At 42.5% G+C, this 19151-nt stretch overlaps 1 long non-coding RNA gene across 1 annotated transcript in view; it reads left to right on the forward strand.

Annotated features, from left to right (window-relative positions):
* The first annotated feature begins 4020 nt into the window (after positions 1-4020).
* Positions 4021-19151, forward strand: part of LOC109284111 (uncharacterized) — a 47793-nt gene continuing 32662 nt past the window's right edge. The window contains exon 1 of the long non-coding RNA XR_002091433.2: positions 4021-4150. This is a non-coding gene — a long non-coding RNA (uncharacterized LOC109284111). The remainder of the gene's footprint in view (positions 4151-19151) is intronic.

The raw sequence follows: 19151 nt of genomic DNA on the forward strand, positions 1-19151 counted from the left end.
GTACTATAGTAGCACTCAGAAGTCACCCTTAGATTATGGGGATTCAGTGTGCCAGGTACCTGACAAAAAGATAGTAAAAGATTCTCCTCCCCACAGAGTTGACAAAATAACAAATCAGTTTAACAAACAAACAATTGATAGGAGTTAGGGAAGGAAAAGAACAAGAGAACTATGAGAGGATTTCTTGGGAAATTAATAGACTATTTTAAACATCTGATCTTCTGCATTTCTTTGAGTCTTACTTTACAAGAAAGGGCTGTGCTGTTAAAATCTACACTTTGTATGACCTGGAGCATGGGAGAAATTGTTTTCTTGGGAGGCATACTTCCTACTCTGCTCCTCCTTGCCCCTGACAGGAGGTAAACTGCTAGACTCTTTACCAGTAGAAGGTAAGTACCCCCTGCCACCATACCAGCTCCACTACTCGTTTTCTGTGGGGAAACATTGCATGTGTAGCACCAGTTTATCCTTATGTGCCCTGTCTCCTGGAAAATGATTGTTATTTCCCCTTATACTCCTATGCAGACACTTAGGTCTGGATGCACAATATCCATAAACCTTTAACAGATTTATGGCTGTGTACTAAAGTGGCCTGAGCAAGTTTTACATCAGTGTCTTGATGACGGCAATGATGATGAATTATTGGCATAACAGATGGAGCTTTTCGAATAGAAAGTATTTTTAGTTCGCGTATGTAGTTCCCATTTTGAAAAGGCTGTTGAAAAATTGAGAATGCAGAGTGGAGACACAGCATTTATTTGAAGACTAGAAAAAATGACTTCCAGTGAGAGGCTTAAGCAGCTCCATCTGTTTAGTTTATCAGAAGGAAGATCTGGGAGTGACTTGATTACAGTGTATAAGTACCTTCCTGAGGAAGAAATACTGGCTACTAATGGGATCTTTGGAGAAAGGAAGAAGAACCAAAGACTAGAAGCTAAAGTCAAATTAAAATCAGAACTAAGGACCCCTTTTTGATGATGAGGATTATTAAGCAGTGGAAAAAAACTACTACGGGTAGTGCTGTATTCTTTTACTTTGTTTTATGTGGTTTCTGAACAGAGGTGTATCAGGACAGTTCTGCACCCTGGATAGCAGCAGCAGTGCATGGGGCAGTGGCAGTGGCTAGTGCTCTCCCAATGCCCCCAATTCAGTGCCCGGGGCTGGTTCCCTGCTCTCCCCTTCCCCCAGTTACACTATTGTTTTTGAGTATGAGTGTAGCAGAAAGCATTTTTTGTCAGTCCTGTTATACAGAGGATTTCTCTTTAGGGTTACTACCCCTGATCTAGATCAATGTCTGGACCTGGGTTTAGAATGTTTTTCTTTTATATAAGAAATATGCTGTGATTTAGATAGTCAAATTTTTAGGCAAATCAGCTCTACACCCAAAGCTTTTCTGAGTCATTGCAATCTTAGTCTGTAGTATATTATAGGACTTCATTGGATTTACTCCAGATTTACAAGCAGCAGAAATTTTCTTTCTTTGCCAAGAACTTTGTACCCCTTGTGTGATACAATATGTAAAGGTAATAAGGGCTGTTCCTAATACCTGGAATGCTTATGTATTGACAAAATTCCAGGGTCATTGCCAAAAGCAATTTTACGGTTTATGTTTGGTGTCTGGATATTCTGCCCATAACATCCAGCACACTAAGCAACTGGTGTAAGTGCTTAATAACAGCTATAAAGATGAAGCACTAAGCAATAAAAACTAGAACTCTGCTGAACAAGACAGTTTAGAACAGCCCACAGCAAAAGTGGGAGAGAGGGAGGTCATGACTCTCCATTCATGAACCTGGTGCTGTTTATGAGAGGTGGAGAGTGGCAGGGGAGTCTGGTATACTGTTTACAAGTTCAAATACAGGAGAATGTTAAAAACAGGACATTCTGACAGATAAATCTGATGAAGAAATTATATTTCGAGGTACTTGGAAGTATCTAACATTTCTGCAGACTCAATAGCAGCTGAATTACATTGTGGTTGGTATTAAGAGGGTAAAGGCTGTCACAATTGCTTATGATTTTCTTTAACAGTAATTTTCCTGCTGATGTAAGGACAATCCAGAGTAATGCCACTGAAGTAAGTGAAATGATAATAGTGCAAAACTCATGAAACAGAGAATCAGGACCATTTTAGCTCCATAGCAACTACTGATTGGGGCAATAGCAGTTCATAGCTCTCCCAGAAGACCTTCTCACATTTAATGCTCTTTACATACACTAAGGGATGAATCCTTCTAACAATGCTGTGGGGGCAGAAGTAAATATCATTTTATAGATAGAGAAATTGAGGCATACTTGTTCAATGCCTTGGTCAAGGCCTCAGAGTCACCGTAACAGCTGGGATTAAAATTCAGAGCTCCTAGCCCTTTGCTCAGAGCACTGCACTGCATTTCTCAGTGCCTGTAGCTTGCTGTGCAAAGGGATAGTCTGATGAAGTTAAGTTAGAGCTGCTTAAATGGTTACTCCACTGAGCCTGATGTTCTGTAAGTGTGAAACCACTACAGAACGCATGAATGCTGTGGCAGTATATTTCTGTAAATCACCAAAAAGGAGCAAGAGGTGTCTATGAGACAAGTGCACCTCTAGTCTCCCTATAAGGCATATTACTTACTGAAAATTTGCAATTATTTTGAACTTAAGTTAAAATTGGAACTGAACACTCAAGGTGGTTCATCATTCTGATCTCCCCAAACCATGAAATCTAGCATGTCTCACTGAATATAAGGATATGTTTGATATACTGTATCTGAACTATCTATCCCTCTATCCTCTCCTCAGCTTAATTCAAATGTTTCAGATCAGGTTTAATTCTAACCAGATCTATCTATCTATACTTTTTTATTACTATCCAGATCTATATAACCCTGCTTAAAGTAACCACCCATGAGATAGAAAAGCCTGAAAACACATGTGGGATCACTTTTATAAGAGTCCTTGTTGTGTTTAATTGGGGTGGGGTAATAGGAGACCTTATGTCACCTGTAAACTGTTTGGGGACTCTGACATATATATATATCAATCAGAACCCTCAAACAGAACCCAAACAACTTACAGGTGTTATAAGCTGTTTTATCACCCAATCTCATATATAGATAGGATGGTGTGAAGGAATAGGTACTCATGACTACAGGATTGAAATATAAAAAGATTATGATAAATTGGAGAAATGATCTGAATCAGTGGATGAAATTCAGTGAAGACAAGGACAAAGCAATGCACTTAAGAAGGAACAGCCAAATCTATTGAGACATGTGGTTGCAGTAATACAGGAAAGAAAGGACAAAGGGGTTAAAGTGTGCTGCAAGCTGAATAGTAGTTAAGAGCATTACCTCTGCAGCAGCACCAAACAATTAACAGGAACATTATATGCAAGTCATAGAAATTGTTTTTTCTATTCTATCCAGCACTGGTGAATGCTCATCTGGAGTAGAGTCTAGTTTTGGATACTGCACTTCAAGAAAAATGCAGACAAACTGGAAAGAGTCCAGAGGAGAGGAAGGAAAAAATTAGAATATCAGAAAACATAACATATATTAGGAAAAGTTGGAAAAATTTGGATTATTTTGTCTAGAGAAGACTGAATGGTGATCTGATAACAGTCTTCAAATACATAAACTAGTTATAAAGAGGATGATGATTAATTATCTCCTATGTCTACAGGGGACAAGATAAGTAGTAATGGGCTTAAACTGCAACAGGAAAAATATTAGGAAGAGCTTTCTAACTATGAGGATGGTTAAGAATTGGAACTGATCACCTAGGGAAGCTGTAGAATATCTGGCATTTTAAGTGTTTAAGGACAGGTTAGACAAATATTTATCCATGTTGGTTGTAATGAGGGCCTCTACTCCTGTTATTGGAGTGATGCAAAAGCAATGTTGCAGAGGGAAGGCTGGGGGGTGCAACTTGCAGGGAGATAAGATGTAAAGCCCAGGCTGCTGATCATTGGGCAAATAAACCCCTGCTAATGAGAGCAGAGTCAAGCAAAGCAGCTAACTGGCTGCAAGTGAACAGCTTATAGGTAAGTTTGCTTGGGTGAGTGGTAGCTTCTGGAGAGACAAGAGGCAGAGAAACAAGCCTGAAGATTGGGTAACCTGTGCCTGATTCTGAGGAAGAGGAGGGATCATCTTACAGGGGGGAGATGAAGTCAGTGAGTATATTAACCTTGGATCCAGCGCTAGATCTAGCCCTGCTCTTGGGAGGTATCCTAGGGAACTGGTGGGTACGCCTGTATGTTCATTAATGTGCCTTAGATACTGTGCATTTAGTTTAGTACTCCCTTAATGAAGTACTAACTAAATGTGCAGTACCTAGAGTTACTGCACAGTAGCACCGGCATGCAGTTATTTAGTGATGCTTACTGTGCATTAGCCTAATAATACTGCACAGTAGGCTATTAGCATGATTTTTGCTGTGACACTCTACTACACAGTGTTATTAGGCTAATGCACAATAAGCATCTTGTTTAGATGCGCCTGGTGGGAGCTAGCTTGTAGGGTAGGGAAGGATCTGCTCAGTGGTGAGCATGCCCAGATGAGTTGTTTTAATTGAGGACTGATGCTTCTGTTTGCCTGCAAGTCACAGGCATGGCTGAAGGGAGGTAGGAAGCCAAGAAGAGGTGCTGTATGTAGAGTGCTGTTGAGCATTCTTACCCTAGGCAGCAGAAGGGGCGAGCTAACGGGACTTACCCCTCTCCCCTCCAAATGTGGGGGAGCAGTGGGGCTGCAAGCTTCTGGCAGCTGCAGCAGCAGTGAGGGAGGGAGTGGGGCTGGGGGAGGGGCAGGCACTGCGGAGCCAGGGCAGGGTGCAGGACGGAGTGCTACGTACACCCCAGAAGGGCATGGGGGTGGTGCCCCTAGATACGCGTGGGGCAAGTCAGGCGGCCTCTCTAGGCTGTGGCCAGGGCTGAGCTGGGCTCTTCCTTGGGGTGGTGTTGCACTGGGGGATGTCAGCGGTGGTGCTAGGAGGGCAGGGGTTATGGTGGGGGGGCTGCAACCACCCCAAAATTTGCCAAATGCCTTTCTCAATGCAGAGATCAGGCCAGACTAATGCAGCCCAGTGATGATCAGGGTAGAGTGAAGCATCTAAGGCTGAAGGTAGCTTCCCAGATTAATAGCAACATTGACAAGGTGTGGCAAGTATGACAGGGCAGTAGTTGGAGAGACCAGAGTTGTTGGTTCAGGATTAGTATGGCTGTCATGGTCACCCCTGGATGTTGGTCCTGTTCTAGTGTAATAGACCAAGATGATCCTGGCTTGAGCTCAGGGTTACATTATATGATCTCCTGAGCTCTTTTTTAGCCCTATTTTTCTAAGAACCTACGTTTTTTCCCCCTCGCTATGGCTTTATGAATGCATGAAAATAACCCAACTTTTTATTGCAAGCCTTTTGTTTAGTAGGAATCTCTCTCTCTCTCTCTTTTTTTTTTAAGAGAAGCATTCCCAAGAGATATTTTCTTTAGCAGGGATTTTATCTTGAGAGTCTTGAAGAATTTGACTTCCCTGAAATCTTTCTCAGAGATACTTTCCCCAGAAGATTTGTGGAATAACTTAGAGTATACTTTCAATAACATTTATTAAATTAAACTCCTATTTTTGAAAGGTCTATGATATGAGAACAAAAATAAACTAAGCCTTTCAGCATGTGTTCATAGCATGAGGAATGCTGAATCTAACATGCCCAGATCATCCTTTATTGTTTGAATGTCTTCTGTGTTCCATGCCTACTTTAATACCACCTGGATAAAAAAAAACAGGATCTATTCATACATGGTAACAGGGGTGCACTGATAGAGATTTTTGGGGCTGATACGTATAGCCAATTTTTTTTGTAAGGAGACATATCAGCCAATACCAATCTGATATCTGATACATAGTCCAGCAGCTTGAAGAGCAGTGTCCTGCTGGTAAGTCTGTTGTGATGGAAGGGGAGGAGGGATGGGAGAGGCTTGGTGGGGAAAGGCAGATCAAGCCCCCTGCAGTGCAGGAGGGAGTGGGGCAGGAGCTGGGGCAGGTGCTGCCCAGTGAAGGTGGGGCAAGGCGCGGGGTGGAGCCATGGCTTGTCTGGGGGGTGCAGGAATGGGGGGGTGACTCCTGCCACTGTGTGCACCCCAGGAGGGCGTGGGGGTGTATACCCCTGGGGGGGGCGGGGGTGCACAAGATGGACTGCTGCTGCAAACTGGGGCCAGGGCTGCACAGGGCTGTTCCCGGCAGGGTCTGGACTGGGCTGTGCTCAAGGTGGACAGTGGTGGCACTAGGAGGGGGCTACGGGGGGAGGCCTGTAGCCACCCCAAAATTCACTGTAGCCCCCTCAACCTCCCCTCCCAGTGCCGCTGCTGTGTGCCTCAAATGCAGCCTGGCTTAGGCCCCACCAGGAAGAGCCTTGCACAGCCCTGGCCCCAGCCTGCCCTGCCCTGCTCCATGCACAGATCCTGAGCCACACACCCAGGCCCCCCTGGGGTACATGCAGCAGCGGGAGCTGCCCCACTCTCCCTGTGTCCCCCATATGAACTGTAGCTCTGTCCTGCACTCTACCCCACCCAGGCTAGGCAGCACCTGCCCCAGCCCCAGTCCCTCTCTCACTACGGTGTGCCTTGATCTGCCTCCCCATTCCCCTTCCCTCCCCCCTCCCCTTCCACAACAACAGACTTACCAGCTGCATGCAGCTCTCCAAGGTGCTGGGCTGTGCTCCTTGCTACCTACATGCTGCACTGCAGCTGCACTCATGCACAGGGCATTTATCAGGCATATTATTGGCCACATCAGGCTGATTTTTGATGCAGTCTATTTTCTTTATATTGGTGCTGATCTGATATCGGACCAATGTATTGGTGCACCTTTAATAGTAACAATACCGCAAATGTGCTAAGCACCGTACAACAGTGAAAGATACAGAGCTTGCCCCTTGGCCACAACATTATAACTCAAAATTATAAATAAAGTAGTCTGTCTGGGTTGATCATGAACAATGGCCATTAAACTTGCTTTCCCATGCTGCATTTTAATTCACTGGGACACTGGGCTGGAAGTGTTGACCGGGGCCATCAAATCCAATCGCCTGTAATTTCAGGCAACTGTGTAATGCTTGCTTAGACGGCAAAGGTCCACAAGAATATCCAACCTGGCACCTCATGAATGCAACAACCATGCAACTCTTTTTTCAGTCCTGCCAATCATACCAAACTTGGCATCTTTCATAGAAAAAAGCTACAATGTGCTGCAAGAAGAGTGAGACAGACCAAGGCAATAGCAGGGAGAATTAGATAAGTAAGATATGCCAATATAAACCAGGGAAGAGGACCACACCCCATGCCACAGAGAAAGGCAATCTCCTCTTCCTCCTGCCCAACACCCCCTAACAGTCTGCCAGCCTAATTTAGGGGAAAATTTATTTTCTAAATCTAAGCCTGGTGATTGAAACCTCTTGTGTATCTAGTATGTAGGATAAATCAATGTACCATTAGGAGTACTAGTGCACCATTTCTAATCTCCTGTTTTTCACTGTGGGCAATATCTGATGTGTGAAGGAAAGGGAAAAAGAAAAGCCAGAAAATTCTTCCTGGCCCCTGTAGACAAGCAGCAGAAGCCCTTAAAAGGGATTATACAAGATCAACAAGAATTGTGAGCAAACTTAAAACTCTAGAGAAAGGATAAACAAAATAAAGGAAATCAAATAAAAAAAAATAGGCTATTGCATTCTGCATGCACGACTATTAATGTCACATCTCACCCAGACCACTATCTTTATGGCTTCAGCCTCTGCCACCAGATCTGGCCCTCATTGTCAGTGAAGTCAGGGAACCCTATATACCAGACACCTTGTCACATACAAGTAGTCCACACAAGGATCACATCCCCTTTAAACACCTCCCTGAGGATACTGACAAAGTAAAATTCTCAAAGTCTCATATTGCAAGCTGTAGTTACTAATTCCAGTGTCACCACTATTCTATTGCACTTTAGTAAACTCAGTCTTGAGACAATTTAGGTCCATACCTACCACTGCCTTGTTCAGAAGGCTATTCCAGAACTTCGCTCTCTTGATGTATAAAATATTTCTTTTAATTTCCAGTTTAAATGAATTTACAACTAATCCTTTGAAGCAGAAGAGATCTATTTTTTTTTTTGTCAGACAGCACTATTATCTTTATGTTCTTTCAAAGAGTTCACTCTGGGTCCATTGTAGCAGGTAGAGAACTATGGGACAGACATTCAAGAAGCCTGAGCCTGAATTGATTCAGTCTTTGCAGGTTAGTTTAACCTGGCTAGGTTAAACCAGTTTGTAACCATACAGACATCCCCTCTGGACTGAGGAAATTCAGGCAAATGCCTGCAGTGGCTCAGGCTAGAAGCTGTGGGGTGCTAGAGCAGCTATCATTTCCCTTTTACAGTGCAGCATTCTCTGATTAGGGAGCACCCCCTCCCCCTTGATAACAGCATTTATCAGCTCTGTTATCAGCATTTAGCACCCCATCAAAAAAAAACCGTCTCTCATTAGTTCAAGCTCTTCTTAAACAACTTTTTCCAAGGAAGGGAACATTCCAAGGAGGGACATTACCAGCTACCTGTTGATTAGCTCCAAAAAGCCCCAAGCAGACACTGTCCTATCTGCCTTTGTCCTGTCTGCCTTGCATAGACACTTCTCAGCATTAGCTAGCATACCTCATGCTGGCTATGGTCAGTGCTATGGGAGAGAGGAGGGAGGGTTCCCCACTTGAGCAGCCAGCAGCAAGGGGAGGGGGGCAGAGGAAGCCAGGCAGACACTACTGTGCCTGCAAGTCTCTACAGAGCTCCAGCCGGGGAGCCCCGCCCAGCCCAGAGAGCATGCTGGGATGCTGGGGGACTCTGATTTAACTTCAACCAGGAAGGGGTCTGGGATAGGCATTATATAAACCAGTTTGACCCGAATCAGTTAAGTATGATATTACTTTCAATCAGTTTATCTCAAACAGATATTTAGCTATTTTCAAACTGGTTTATGTGCATTGAATGTCTGTTATGGGTTTAAACCCATTTCTGATCTCTTAAATCAGTTTATGTGTAATGTCTGTCCCTAGCCATGGTGTTCAGTTAAACTTTGCTCTGTTCCAAAACCTTCCATTTTTTAAAAACTTATCAGACAGTGTTTTTATGGTAGTCATAATTCTTGTGATTTATTTCTGATTTGGAGTGGGTGCTGTTATTGCACATATCAGGAGACACAGTGGACAGAATTGTGGTAAATCCTGTTTTCTGTGCTTTGCCTGCTGGACCCACTTGGACATGTTATGTTGGAATGTTATTATGGAATGGCTAGCTTTTTCCCCCTTACGCTTTGAACAACATATGTCCAATTCTGCAGTCACTACAGAACTGCAACAGTTTTTTTTTCACAATTTCAATGGACTTTCTTGATTGAAAAGAGCATTTACCTTGTGTACCTCCATTTCATGTGGCGTTGATTTATTGTCAGTCTAACTCAGTTTTAAGAACAAATACTCTAAAGCCATCCCAACTTTTACCTCAAATTAGAATGATGTCTACTTAAATCCTCAGAAATATGGTTAATTTAAAATAATCTGCACAGAGTTGCACTTTCTAGCCTCACTGGTGGTGAAAGGACTGAAGCCGTACCAGAAAGATTATTCCATTTTTTTTTTCTATTTCTAGAATGGGCAAAAGCAGCTGGGTTGCACCAACAGTTTTTAAATGACCAGGGCTGCACATACATTTGTGATATCCTTGTGCACAGGGACCATGGGACTGGGCAGAGACTCCCTGCTCCCAGTTTCTTTGTGTGCTGGGACTGTTAAAAACTGCATGTGCAGCCCAGGAGCCCAGTTCACTGATCCCAGAGTCCTGTCAAGGAGTCCATGAGTCAGCAGGTCCCAGGCAGGGAAAGTTGATCAACAGGAGGTGAGATTGTTGGGATCAGGGATTAGATCCTATCATGCCATTAAGTGAATATGTGTCAGCCCCCTTATGAATTGGAGTGATTATGTTTGCAAGGTAGGTCTAATCTAAAGCACCTTGAATGCAATAGGAAGACTCATGTTAACTTCTAGGAAGTTTGAATTGCACTGTGGGTTAATTCAAACAGCACTGATTTAAGTCCCAAAGTCCTGGAACAGGTTACAGAGGATTCAGTATAAAAACTGAGAATGGGTATTTTCTTCAGTTGTTCCAGTAGTCTTTTCAGGATTTTGGAGAAGAAATCCCCAGGGCATTTTATTGTACAACCCAGATGTTTCAGAAATGTAAGTGAGACTAGAATTTGGTCTTCTGTCTGGGTTGGCAATTGTAATACAATATTTCTTGCCTGGAAAAATATCTTTATAGACTCATGGCAGATGAAATTAAAATGAAATGGCTATATTTTATGGCAGATCTTACCAGTTAGTTAATAGGCTGTGCAAAGTCTCACCGAGTATTTCATTTCGATGCTGTTTCAGCTTGTTTCAAGCTCAAAACAGCAAAATCAAAATGAAACAAAAGGCTTCAAAACAGTCTTGAAACGAGGGCACCTGAAACGTTTCAAGTTTTGAAGCTGGGCTCACCTGCCGGGAAACAGAGAGTAAGGAGAGGGAGGGGAAAGAGTGGGAAAGGACTGCTCTCATATTAATTGTGTTGCTGGCCAGTGACTGTGATCCTTCCCTGAGGTCCCTTCCAATCCCAGTGCTCTGGGAGAGGGACAGAAAAACAGCTGCACCTTAACACATACATACAGTCACACATCACAAGTTTTGCTTGTCAGCAGTTTCAGGTGCAGTTTCCAGAAACCCCTGCACCTATCTCCTTGAAACCTGGCTGGCTTCATGGCCTTAGCAGCGGCTAGCGCACCTGCTGTTTTCACCCCGCTGCACTTTAACACGCACACGTGACACAAGTTTTGCTTGTCAGCAGCGTGAGGTACAGTTTTCCAGAAACCCCTGCACCTATCTCCTTGAAACTTGGCAGGTTTCATGGCCTCAGCAGGGGCTAGCATCCCTGCTGTTTTCATTTGAATCAAGCAAGAAATGACAAAGATACAGGCATTTTGTGATTCCCCATTATAGGCTACGGGCAAAATGGCAAAACAGTGTTGAAACAGTTTCAACGAAACAGAACAGTGCTTTGAAACAAAATGAAACTCAAAACAAAATGCTGTCCCATCAAAACGTTGAAATGGAAGTCGAAGCAAAATGGTGCTGTTTCTCACAGCCTTATTAGTTAATGCATATCTGGACTTTTAGAACAGCTGGTCTCATTGGCTTCAGAAGTGCAGTAGATACAAAAGCAGATCTGTTCTTTTGTTTCATTATTAGTTGTGCTTTTCCTAGAACAGGCCATCTATTCTCAAGAGGGTCACAAAATTCGTGCATCACAAATTATGGTAGCTCATGAAACATCTAAGGCAAGAATAGATTCTGATTTGCTTTAATCCAGTATGAAAATGAGTCTCAGACTTTAGGTTATTATGCTCAAGGCTAGAAAACTAATTCCTTTATGCAAAGAAAAGTGTTGTGTTAATTGTTGATTCTTGATAATTGGTTCACAGTTTTTATTTATAATATATCATTTTGACAGTCCCTGAACTCATGGTTAAATATGAAGTAATGTCATGGAAGCAACTTTTCCCTTACTAAAGAAATACCTTATTTTCATTATTCTTCAAGGCCTAGTCCTAAACTAACATAAATATATACAACATTTCTCTCTACTTCTCTTGAAGTTAATAAAATGAAAACCCAGTTTTTAGAGTTTAAGAAAAAAAACAACCTGCTTGGACATCTCTGATGTATGGTGGGAGTCTGTCATACAGAGTTCCCTTTCTCTCTCTTGGGCACTATGCTGTGGTCTTGAAGTATATTATATCCAGTGGACATTGCCATAAGACATGCAAAGAAGACTTAGTGTAATTGAGAATCAGGTCTGTGGAAGCAACAGCAAAATCTGTTGGAGCTCTGACAGTTTACAGTGGTGAGGATCTGTCCCTTGCCATTACACAATCTATTTATGTCTCATTCAAAACACTTGGTTGGTCCTCAACAAAAAGGCCGCTTCAGTCTTCACCTGGGCGTGTAACTGGATTACAGATACCAGGGCAAAAGGCAGCACAACTGGTCTCACTACTAGTTCTCTTATTCGCTAGGAACAAAGTCAGGATATATTTCAGATATTCCTTTTACTCTGGAAATATTTCTCTTTTCATGCTTTTATTTATTTATATAAATTCATGAACTCAACCTATAAGTCAATTGACAAGAGCAACAGGCAGTACTGACTTCTTGAGCTGCAGGTAATAGGCATTTTTCCATGCATAGTGCTGTGCAGCCTTTTGCTAAAGGCAGGGCAAAATACTTCTTTCCTATGTGAAACATTGACCTCATCTTGCTAGTGCAAATTCTGCATTAAATGTGGATGAAAAATCTGCTTTATGGTTGAAAGCTCCTGTAATAACTGACTAACCAGGCAGAGACTTCACAGCTTACAGGAGGGATTGAATTGAAGACCTTTTGCCCTCAGAACTGTAAACCTCTGTTGCCTGAACTTACTGAGAACCGATATTGCTTCTCTTGCCATTCCAAGATTTTCTTCCCTCCCTTTTTCCAAATCACACATTTGGACAGTTCACTAATACTTCAGTGTATAAAGCATCTTGTGTCTCTGCTCCCCTAATACAGAGTGAAGGAATGGTCAAGCCAGAAGGAATGGTCAAGCTCTGCATCTCAACATGGGAAGCCTTTCTTTCCCTGCCTGCTACCTGCTCTCCTGATCCCAGGTCATAGCTGTGCCAGGTGTACCTCCAAGTTTCAGGCCAGCAAGATAAGTGTGTCTGAGTAGACTGCCTTTGCAGCCTGTGAAGCCATTGATATTATAAAGCAGGTTGTCCATGGAGGAAGAATACTGATGGGTATTGATGTCCATCCTAGACTGCCTCACCCTCATTCTGGATTTGGTCTTTGCTGCCCTCAATCAGAATCATCTCCCCACACTCCTATTCCAGACTTGGCAGGGCAGCACACAGCCACCCAATAGGAGGTCTCCCCCCTTCCAACAACAGTTGACAGTTTCCCTACAAGTGGCAACCTACTGCTCCAAGACACTCCATTCTTTTCTCCAACATACCTCTCTATTTCCCAGAACAACCTATAGCCCCACACCAACGTCTGCCCTACTGGGCATGCACTCAGCTGCCCAACACAACATGTATGATGCTCAGGAGGGTCAATTGGCCTTAAAACTGCCAGTTCTGGAGCTAGGCTTTTTTGAACAGCTGGAAGCTCTGTACAATATTAGTATTAAGGAAACAATCCTTCCCACCCTGAAGTAAACTCTCTGACAGCAACCCATCACTGATCCACACAACCTGGAAAATGTCTATGTCCCCACCTCCCAAGCCAGCCTGGGAAACCTCTGGCCCAGCAGAAGATACCTGAAAATAAGAAGAAGGATGGAACACACTAACCAAAAGAGTCAATTAAGCACTGCTCACTTGTTTTGATGCCCCACCTTTTCCCTCAGCGCCAAGTTTTATACCAACATGCATTTCCCCTGTTGTTTGCAGCTCTGTTGCACTGTTAAATAAACACAGCAGTTGTTGTAAAAAAGCTTCTAGTAATGTTGTTTCAACAAATAGAAGCCATGACCCTATTTTTTCCCTTACTGTTGATCCTCATTGTGGGATTGCTTGACATTAGTCTGCCAGGCTTTCTATATTCCCTTGGTGGTTCTCAGTGTTCATGGGGATGGTCAAAGCTCATCTTACCCCCGTGGCTGGAATCTGGGCTGACCACCATCCCCCCCTGTTACCCCAGCACCTTGCCTCATGTCTCTTACCTGTTGTGGAGAACAGAGTGTCATCTCCACATCAGGCCAGGTGCTTTCAGTTTGCCAACACCATGTAGTAGCTGTCGAGTTTGTAGATAAAATGCTTCTTCTTGGGGTTGAGGTGCTGTGCAGAAAGTTTCATTATCTAAGGTAGGAGTTTAGATAAGCAGGATCATCCCAAATTGGTGAAAGGATGGTGACTCCATAGAAGATAGCAACACAGGCCAACTCTCCCTGATTCATCGTGGAGAAAAGATGGATTTCTTAATTAAATATGCACCATGAGACTTCCTGCACTAGCTGGCCATCACATGAATGAATCTTCTGCAGTGGCCCTGCAGCATAATTGGGAGGAAGCTTTTCTTACTGACGTACTCAGAAGCAGAGTAGACTGAGCACAGCATGGGGATATATGTTTCGTCAAACAGACCCATACAATTTGAAAAAACTCTATGGGAAAATCCCTCAATCATCTCCCAGTGACTCTGAATCAAAGGTAATATGAGGCAAACACCTTTTTGGATGTCTGCACAGACATCCCCAAGACCCATGCCCACAGCTGACCATCCCACATTGAACACACGGGTAACTGACTGGTGACAGTCAAAGTTAGCTGTATGGAAACTGGCAATTACCACCAGTTTCTTCACTACTGGGGACAGGCGTGTTAGTGGTCCTCCTCTAGACCTCAAGGGTCATAGATGTCCTACATCAGTGTTTTCCATGGCACGCTGGGGTGCCATGAGATCCTTTTAAAGTTGCCATGGGGTGCCGTGCAATGTTAACAATATTAGGTGTGTAAATACCTACATACGATTCACAAAATAAACTCAGAGATTTCAAATAGGAATCCATAGCATCAAAAACATTCTGACCTCCTGTGGTCGTTCTGAGTCCTTGGCAACAGAAGAATTGCTGTATTACTTTTCTGTACTCAAAAAAGAAGTGAAAGCTAAGAGATGGCATACTCTGAGGGGTGCCTTGAGTCTAAAATGGTTGAGAACCACTGTCCTTGGATACTGCCTTAGTCATTCTGAAGTTGCACACCATTGCTAATCATCCTAGGGCTGCAATGCTCTTACTTGATTCCTGCCAGCCCATGCTTGACTCTTTGACACAGAACCAGCAAGGCACAATATGTTTCTGAACCCATATTTGAGCAGCCACTGCTGCACAAAAGATGCCTTTGTCTTCCTCGAGTTCCTAAATTCTGTTCAACATAAGTATGTCTTCAAAGACATGCTATTCACATACTGAGTCCTTCCTGGCCTTCAAAAGCAACCTGGTACAGGTGGCTGAGGATGCATGCTATGTAGGCAAGGCACAACCTCATTTGCTATTGTGAAAGGCTGAACAGCATGCACTATTGTCAGGGCCTGCAGGAGGCAGGTGTGGCTGGCATCCATCCTGATCCTTCACCAAACAATGCTAAGAATTAGGACATTTGCTGTGGTCTCCTGCTAGGCAGTTGACTATCTGGGACTACTAAACACCTGAGTCTCAGGATCCCACACTGGGTTTGTTATGGCATCAGTCTCAGCATATGCTTAGGGCAAATGGACAAAAATACTCACCAGACACCAATGGCAATGATTTCTAATAGCAAGAAACTGTTACAGCTGTTATGCATAATATACCTGATATGTGGCCAAGTGTCTACTCCTATGAACCAACATTATTATAATAGTAATATCTGGCATAAAGTAAATGTATGTGAATGTCTCATGTGTCTGCACCCATTATGTCCCTCCTAAATTTTTAAATGTTTGCATTGTCCTGGTGGTTAAACTTGGATTGGGGCTTTTGCCACTAAGTATTTTCCTTTTTTTTCACCTGGGCATAATTCATCTGTGAACTATGGTGACCTCTGAAAGGAAGCTGGATAAGACAGTATTTAAAAGCCACTGTATCAACAGGCATGGAAAAAATTAATTTGTGAAAACTTAGTAGGCTACTAATGGAATGGGACCTTATTAGAGCAGTGATTCTCAACCAGGGTGCTGCAGCACCCTGGTGTTCCTTGAGGGTGCACCTTCAAGGGTGATGTGGAGTGTCATGCAATGTTAGCAGTGCTAGGTGTGCAAACATGATTCATAAGAAAAGCCCAGATATTGAAATAAGAATTCATAGTGTTAAAAACATTCTGTTGTAAACTGCTGAGATAGAGTTGTCATATCTCTTATATTCACCATCAGCTGGGTCCTTCAACCTAATGATCATTCTAGTCCTAAACTGTAATTATCCATATCTTAATCAGTTAGCATGGACAGGGGATTTCCTTCATCACAAGCTTTCTATTCATAGATCTGGATTCCTCAGAATGAAGATATTTGACATTTTGAATGTTTCCCCTGAGAGTTATCTGGCATTTTCTTTCCAAATTAGGATGCTTAGTAAGCTCAGGGTAGAGAAAACAAAACTGCCTCCATTGGTATTGCAGATGTTATAAATACAAATGAGAGAGTCAAAGGTTGTTAATTTTTATGTGCATAAAATGCACACACAAGAGAAGAATATAAACCGACTATAAAACAGATGCATGGGCTTTCTCTAACGCTTTGCTCATAATATTATATTGAATGCTGGGAAGTTCTCTTGTTTTCACATGCACTCTTTTTAAATGTATTTTATTTTCTAAACATTTATGTGCAAATTCAGCCCCTATTGAGGCAATTGATTAGAAGCAACAGCTGGAAAAATAGAGCAAGCGGACTGCATAAGCTTCTCTCCATGGCTCTTGTAATGTAGCTTTATTCCAATCTGCAATGTTCTTTCAGGTCTAGTGGGACTGAATCATAGGTGACGCTTGGGGGGGCCTGGACCCCCAACAGTTCTGCGCTGACATTGGGGTGTGGGGCTCCAGCACAGCTGGAGCCAGTGCCCAGCAGCTGCGGAAGCAAGGGTAGTGGCAACGGCAGTGTGGAGTTGTGCTCCCCTACTGTTAACACTTACATGTCGTCTGGACAATATACATCATCCATTGAAAACAAAACAAAGAAATCCCACCAGTGCTAGTGGAAGTTAAGCACTCTCTTATTTCTAATAGAATGTGAACTTACAAATGCTTGAAAATAAAGGCTGTTGGGCATTTTCCAGTGAAATGATTTTTTGTATGGATAATTTTGCAATTTCTGCAAAATCAAAATTTCCTGTAGGGGAAAAATGGATTTTGCCTAATTTTCTGTCAGAAAAATCAAACTGAAATATTTCATTTTCACTCTTCTAATTTGGTTTGCTGACCTCAACTGAAATATTTTGTTTTGAGTCAATTCAGCTTTTAAATTATGTCTGTCTTTGATACTTCAATCCCCCTCTGACCAATCTGTGTTGCGGTGTTTCTTATTAGGTATGTGAGTGCAGAGCATCACAGGACTTCTGGTCCAGTTGTGGATCCTGGCCCCTAGGGAAGAATGGGGGCTTGAGTCATCCAAGCTAAAACTCTCATTAGTCCCCATGTTATTTGTGCCAGATGCAGTTTAGTACTTAACTAATGGATTAGAATGGATTAGAAATGAAACATCACAATTTGGGAATATTAGAACATTTTATTCCCATTGAAAATGTCAAAACAAAACTTGAAATGTCTCAGAATCAACATTTTGGGGAACTCTTGTTTGTTGATATTTCGATTTTTTTCATTCTGATATTTTCACACTTGCTGCAATTCCAGTATTTGCTCAGCAAGAAGTCTACATCTGTTGTGCATTCCTATTTTTCATTGTTACAAGTGAAAACCTATAGACCTTACCCTAGCAAAATTCCCCACTGTCATCAATGGGAACTTTACCAGACTAAAGATTGCAGGATTTGGCCACCATAGAACAGTGGATAAAAACACAATATGAAATCACATACTGACCTAGTGTGCTGAATTTTTTACAATGGAAGTCATACATTCATGATTACTTGAATATGGGTTTCTAGAGTTAGATTATATCACTATGGTGGAGAATATAAATTTATAAAAGTAAGGGAACTGGAATTTTTGACTCCTGCATTAATATACATTGACATCATCTCATAAACCAGTCCCTAGTTACACTTTACTCAGGCTAAACTCCTATTGACTGCTGCTGGAATTTTGTCTGAATTGGAGCCATAGGACCTGGCCATGACACAGGACACTTGGATTAGGTGTGGATGCTGCACTGTATTAATGCAGCATTTTCATCATTACTGCAATCCATGGGTACTTGTAAGAGGAATTTAAGGACTAGTGCTGAGAGATGCTGTGGACAGGAGGACCAGTCTCAGGAGGAGTCTGAGTGCTTTGGATTTCAACTCCTCTTGGGATGGCCTGCATCTTCCAGGACCTCCTTAAGGAAAATTCATAACTCTGTGCTCATAAGAACTGCTCCCACATAGCTAGTCTCAGGGCACTCATTGCTCTTTTCATGTTTACGGGATTGACTTATAAATGTGTGCTTTGATGTCTGCCCATGTTCACCTCCTGTTTATGGCCTGGTCAAGGGTTGCTGTGGAAACCATCATTCTGAGTTACCTGGCATTCAATACAGCTGGTATAGGTTGAGTGGAAGGAACAGCTGGCCAGGGCACCAGGAGAATCCAGAGCTTTCCCCATATAATCTGCCTTAACAGTTTCACAATGCACTTAAAAGTACAGAATACCAGGTACATGCTTTGAATGAGTCTCTCTCTGAAACTTTGAACTCCAAAACAACAGAGAAAAATTATTACAAAGAATATGTGGAAAGAGGTCTTCAGGGGTCTGCCATTGTCCACCCCCTGCATCCTCCCTAATCAAATGCCAAAAACACTTGCCCACATGCAAAAATTTGATTTTGATAGCCCCATTCTGCCCTTGGTAGACAAAGGGGAAATCTCTGCTAAATTTTCAGGAGGGAGACACTCATAATGTGGTGGAGAATCCATCTGGGATAGAGTCAACAGAACGAGATCCTACATTTTAATCCTCTGACCTACCTTAACCAATGATAGTTCATGCCAGGGAAGGTACAACAGGGGATGGATTACTGTAGACATATCCTGTACATACACTTTTCATTTAAGCATCTAGTGCTTATGACCCAGAGATGCTGTTTTTCTCTAATAAAAAAAAGATCCCCAATTTTTGGATTAAACCTCCCCCCCCCCAAATCCACATTTTTTCATTATCAAAATGAAACACCACTTATATATTAGTGGTGTTTCATTTTAATCACAGAAAAATGTGGATTTTGGGTTACTTATTTTAATCCAAAAATTGGGAATCTTTTTTTTTTCGGAGAAAACCAGGATCCCTGCTTACGACTGTCAGAAATAAGATACTGGGCTAGATGTACTGTTGCTCTGACAAAGTATGGTACTCATGTTCTGTTGTGGGAAGTAAGTAACTTTGGAAGA

Source organism: Alligator mississippiensis, chromosome 1 (assembly GCF_030867095.1).
Source record: "Alligator mississippiensis isolate rAllMis1 chromosome 1, rAllMis1, whole genome shotgun sequence".
NCBI classification, from domain to species: Eukaryota; Metazoa; Chordata; order Crocodylia; family Alligatoridae; genus Alligator; species Alligator mississippiensis.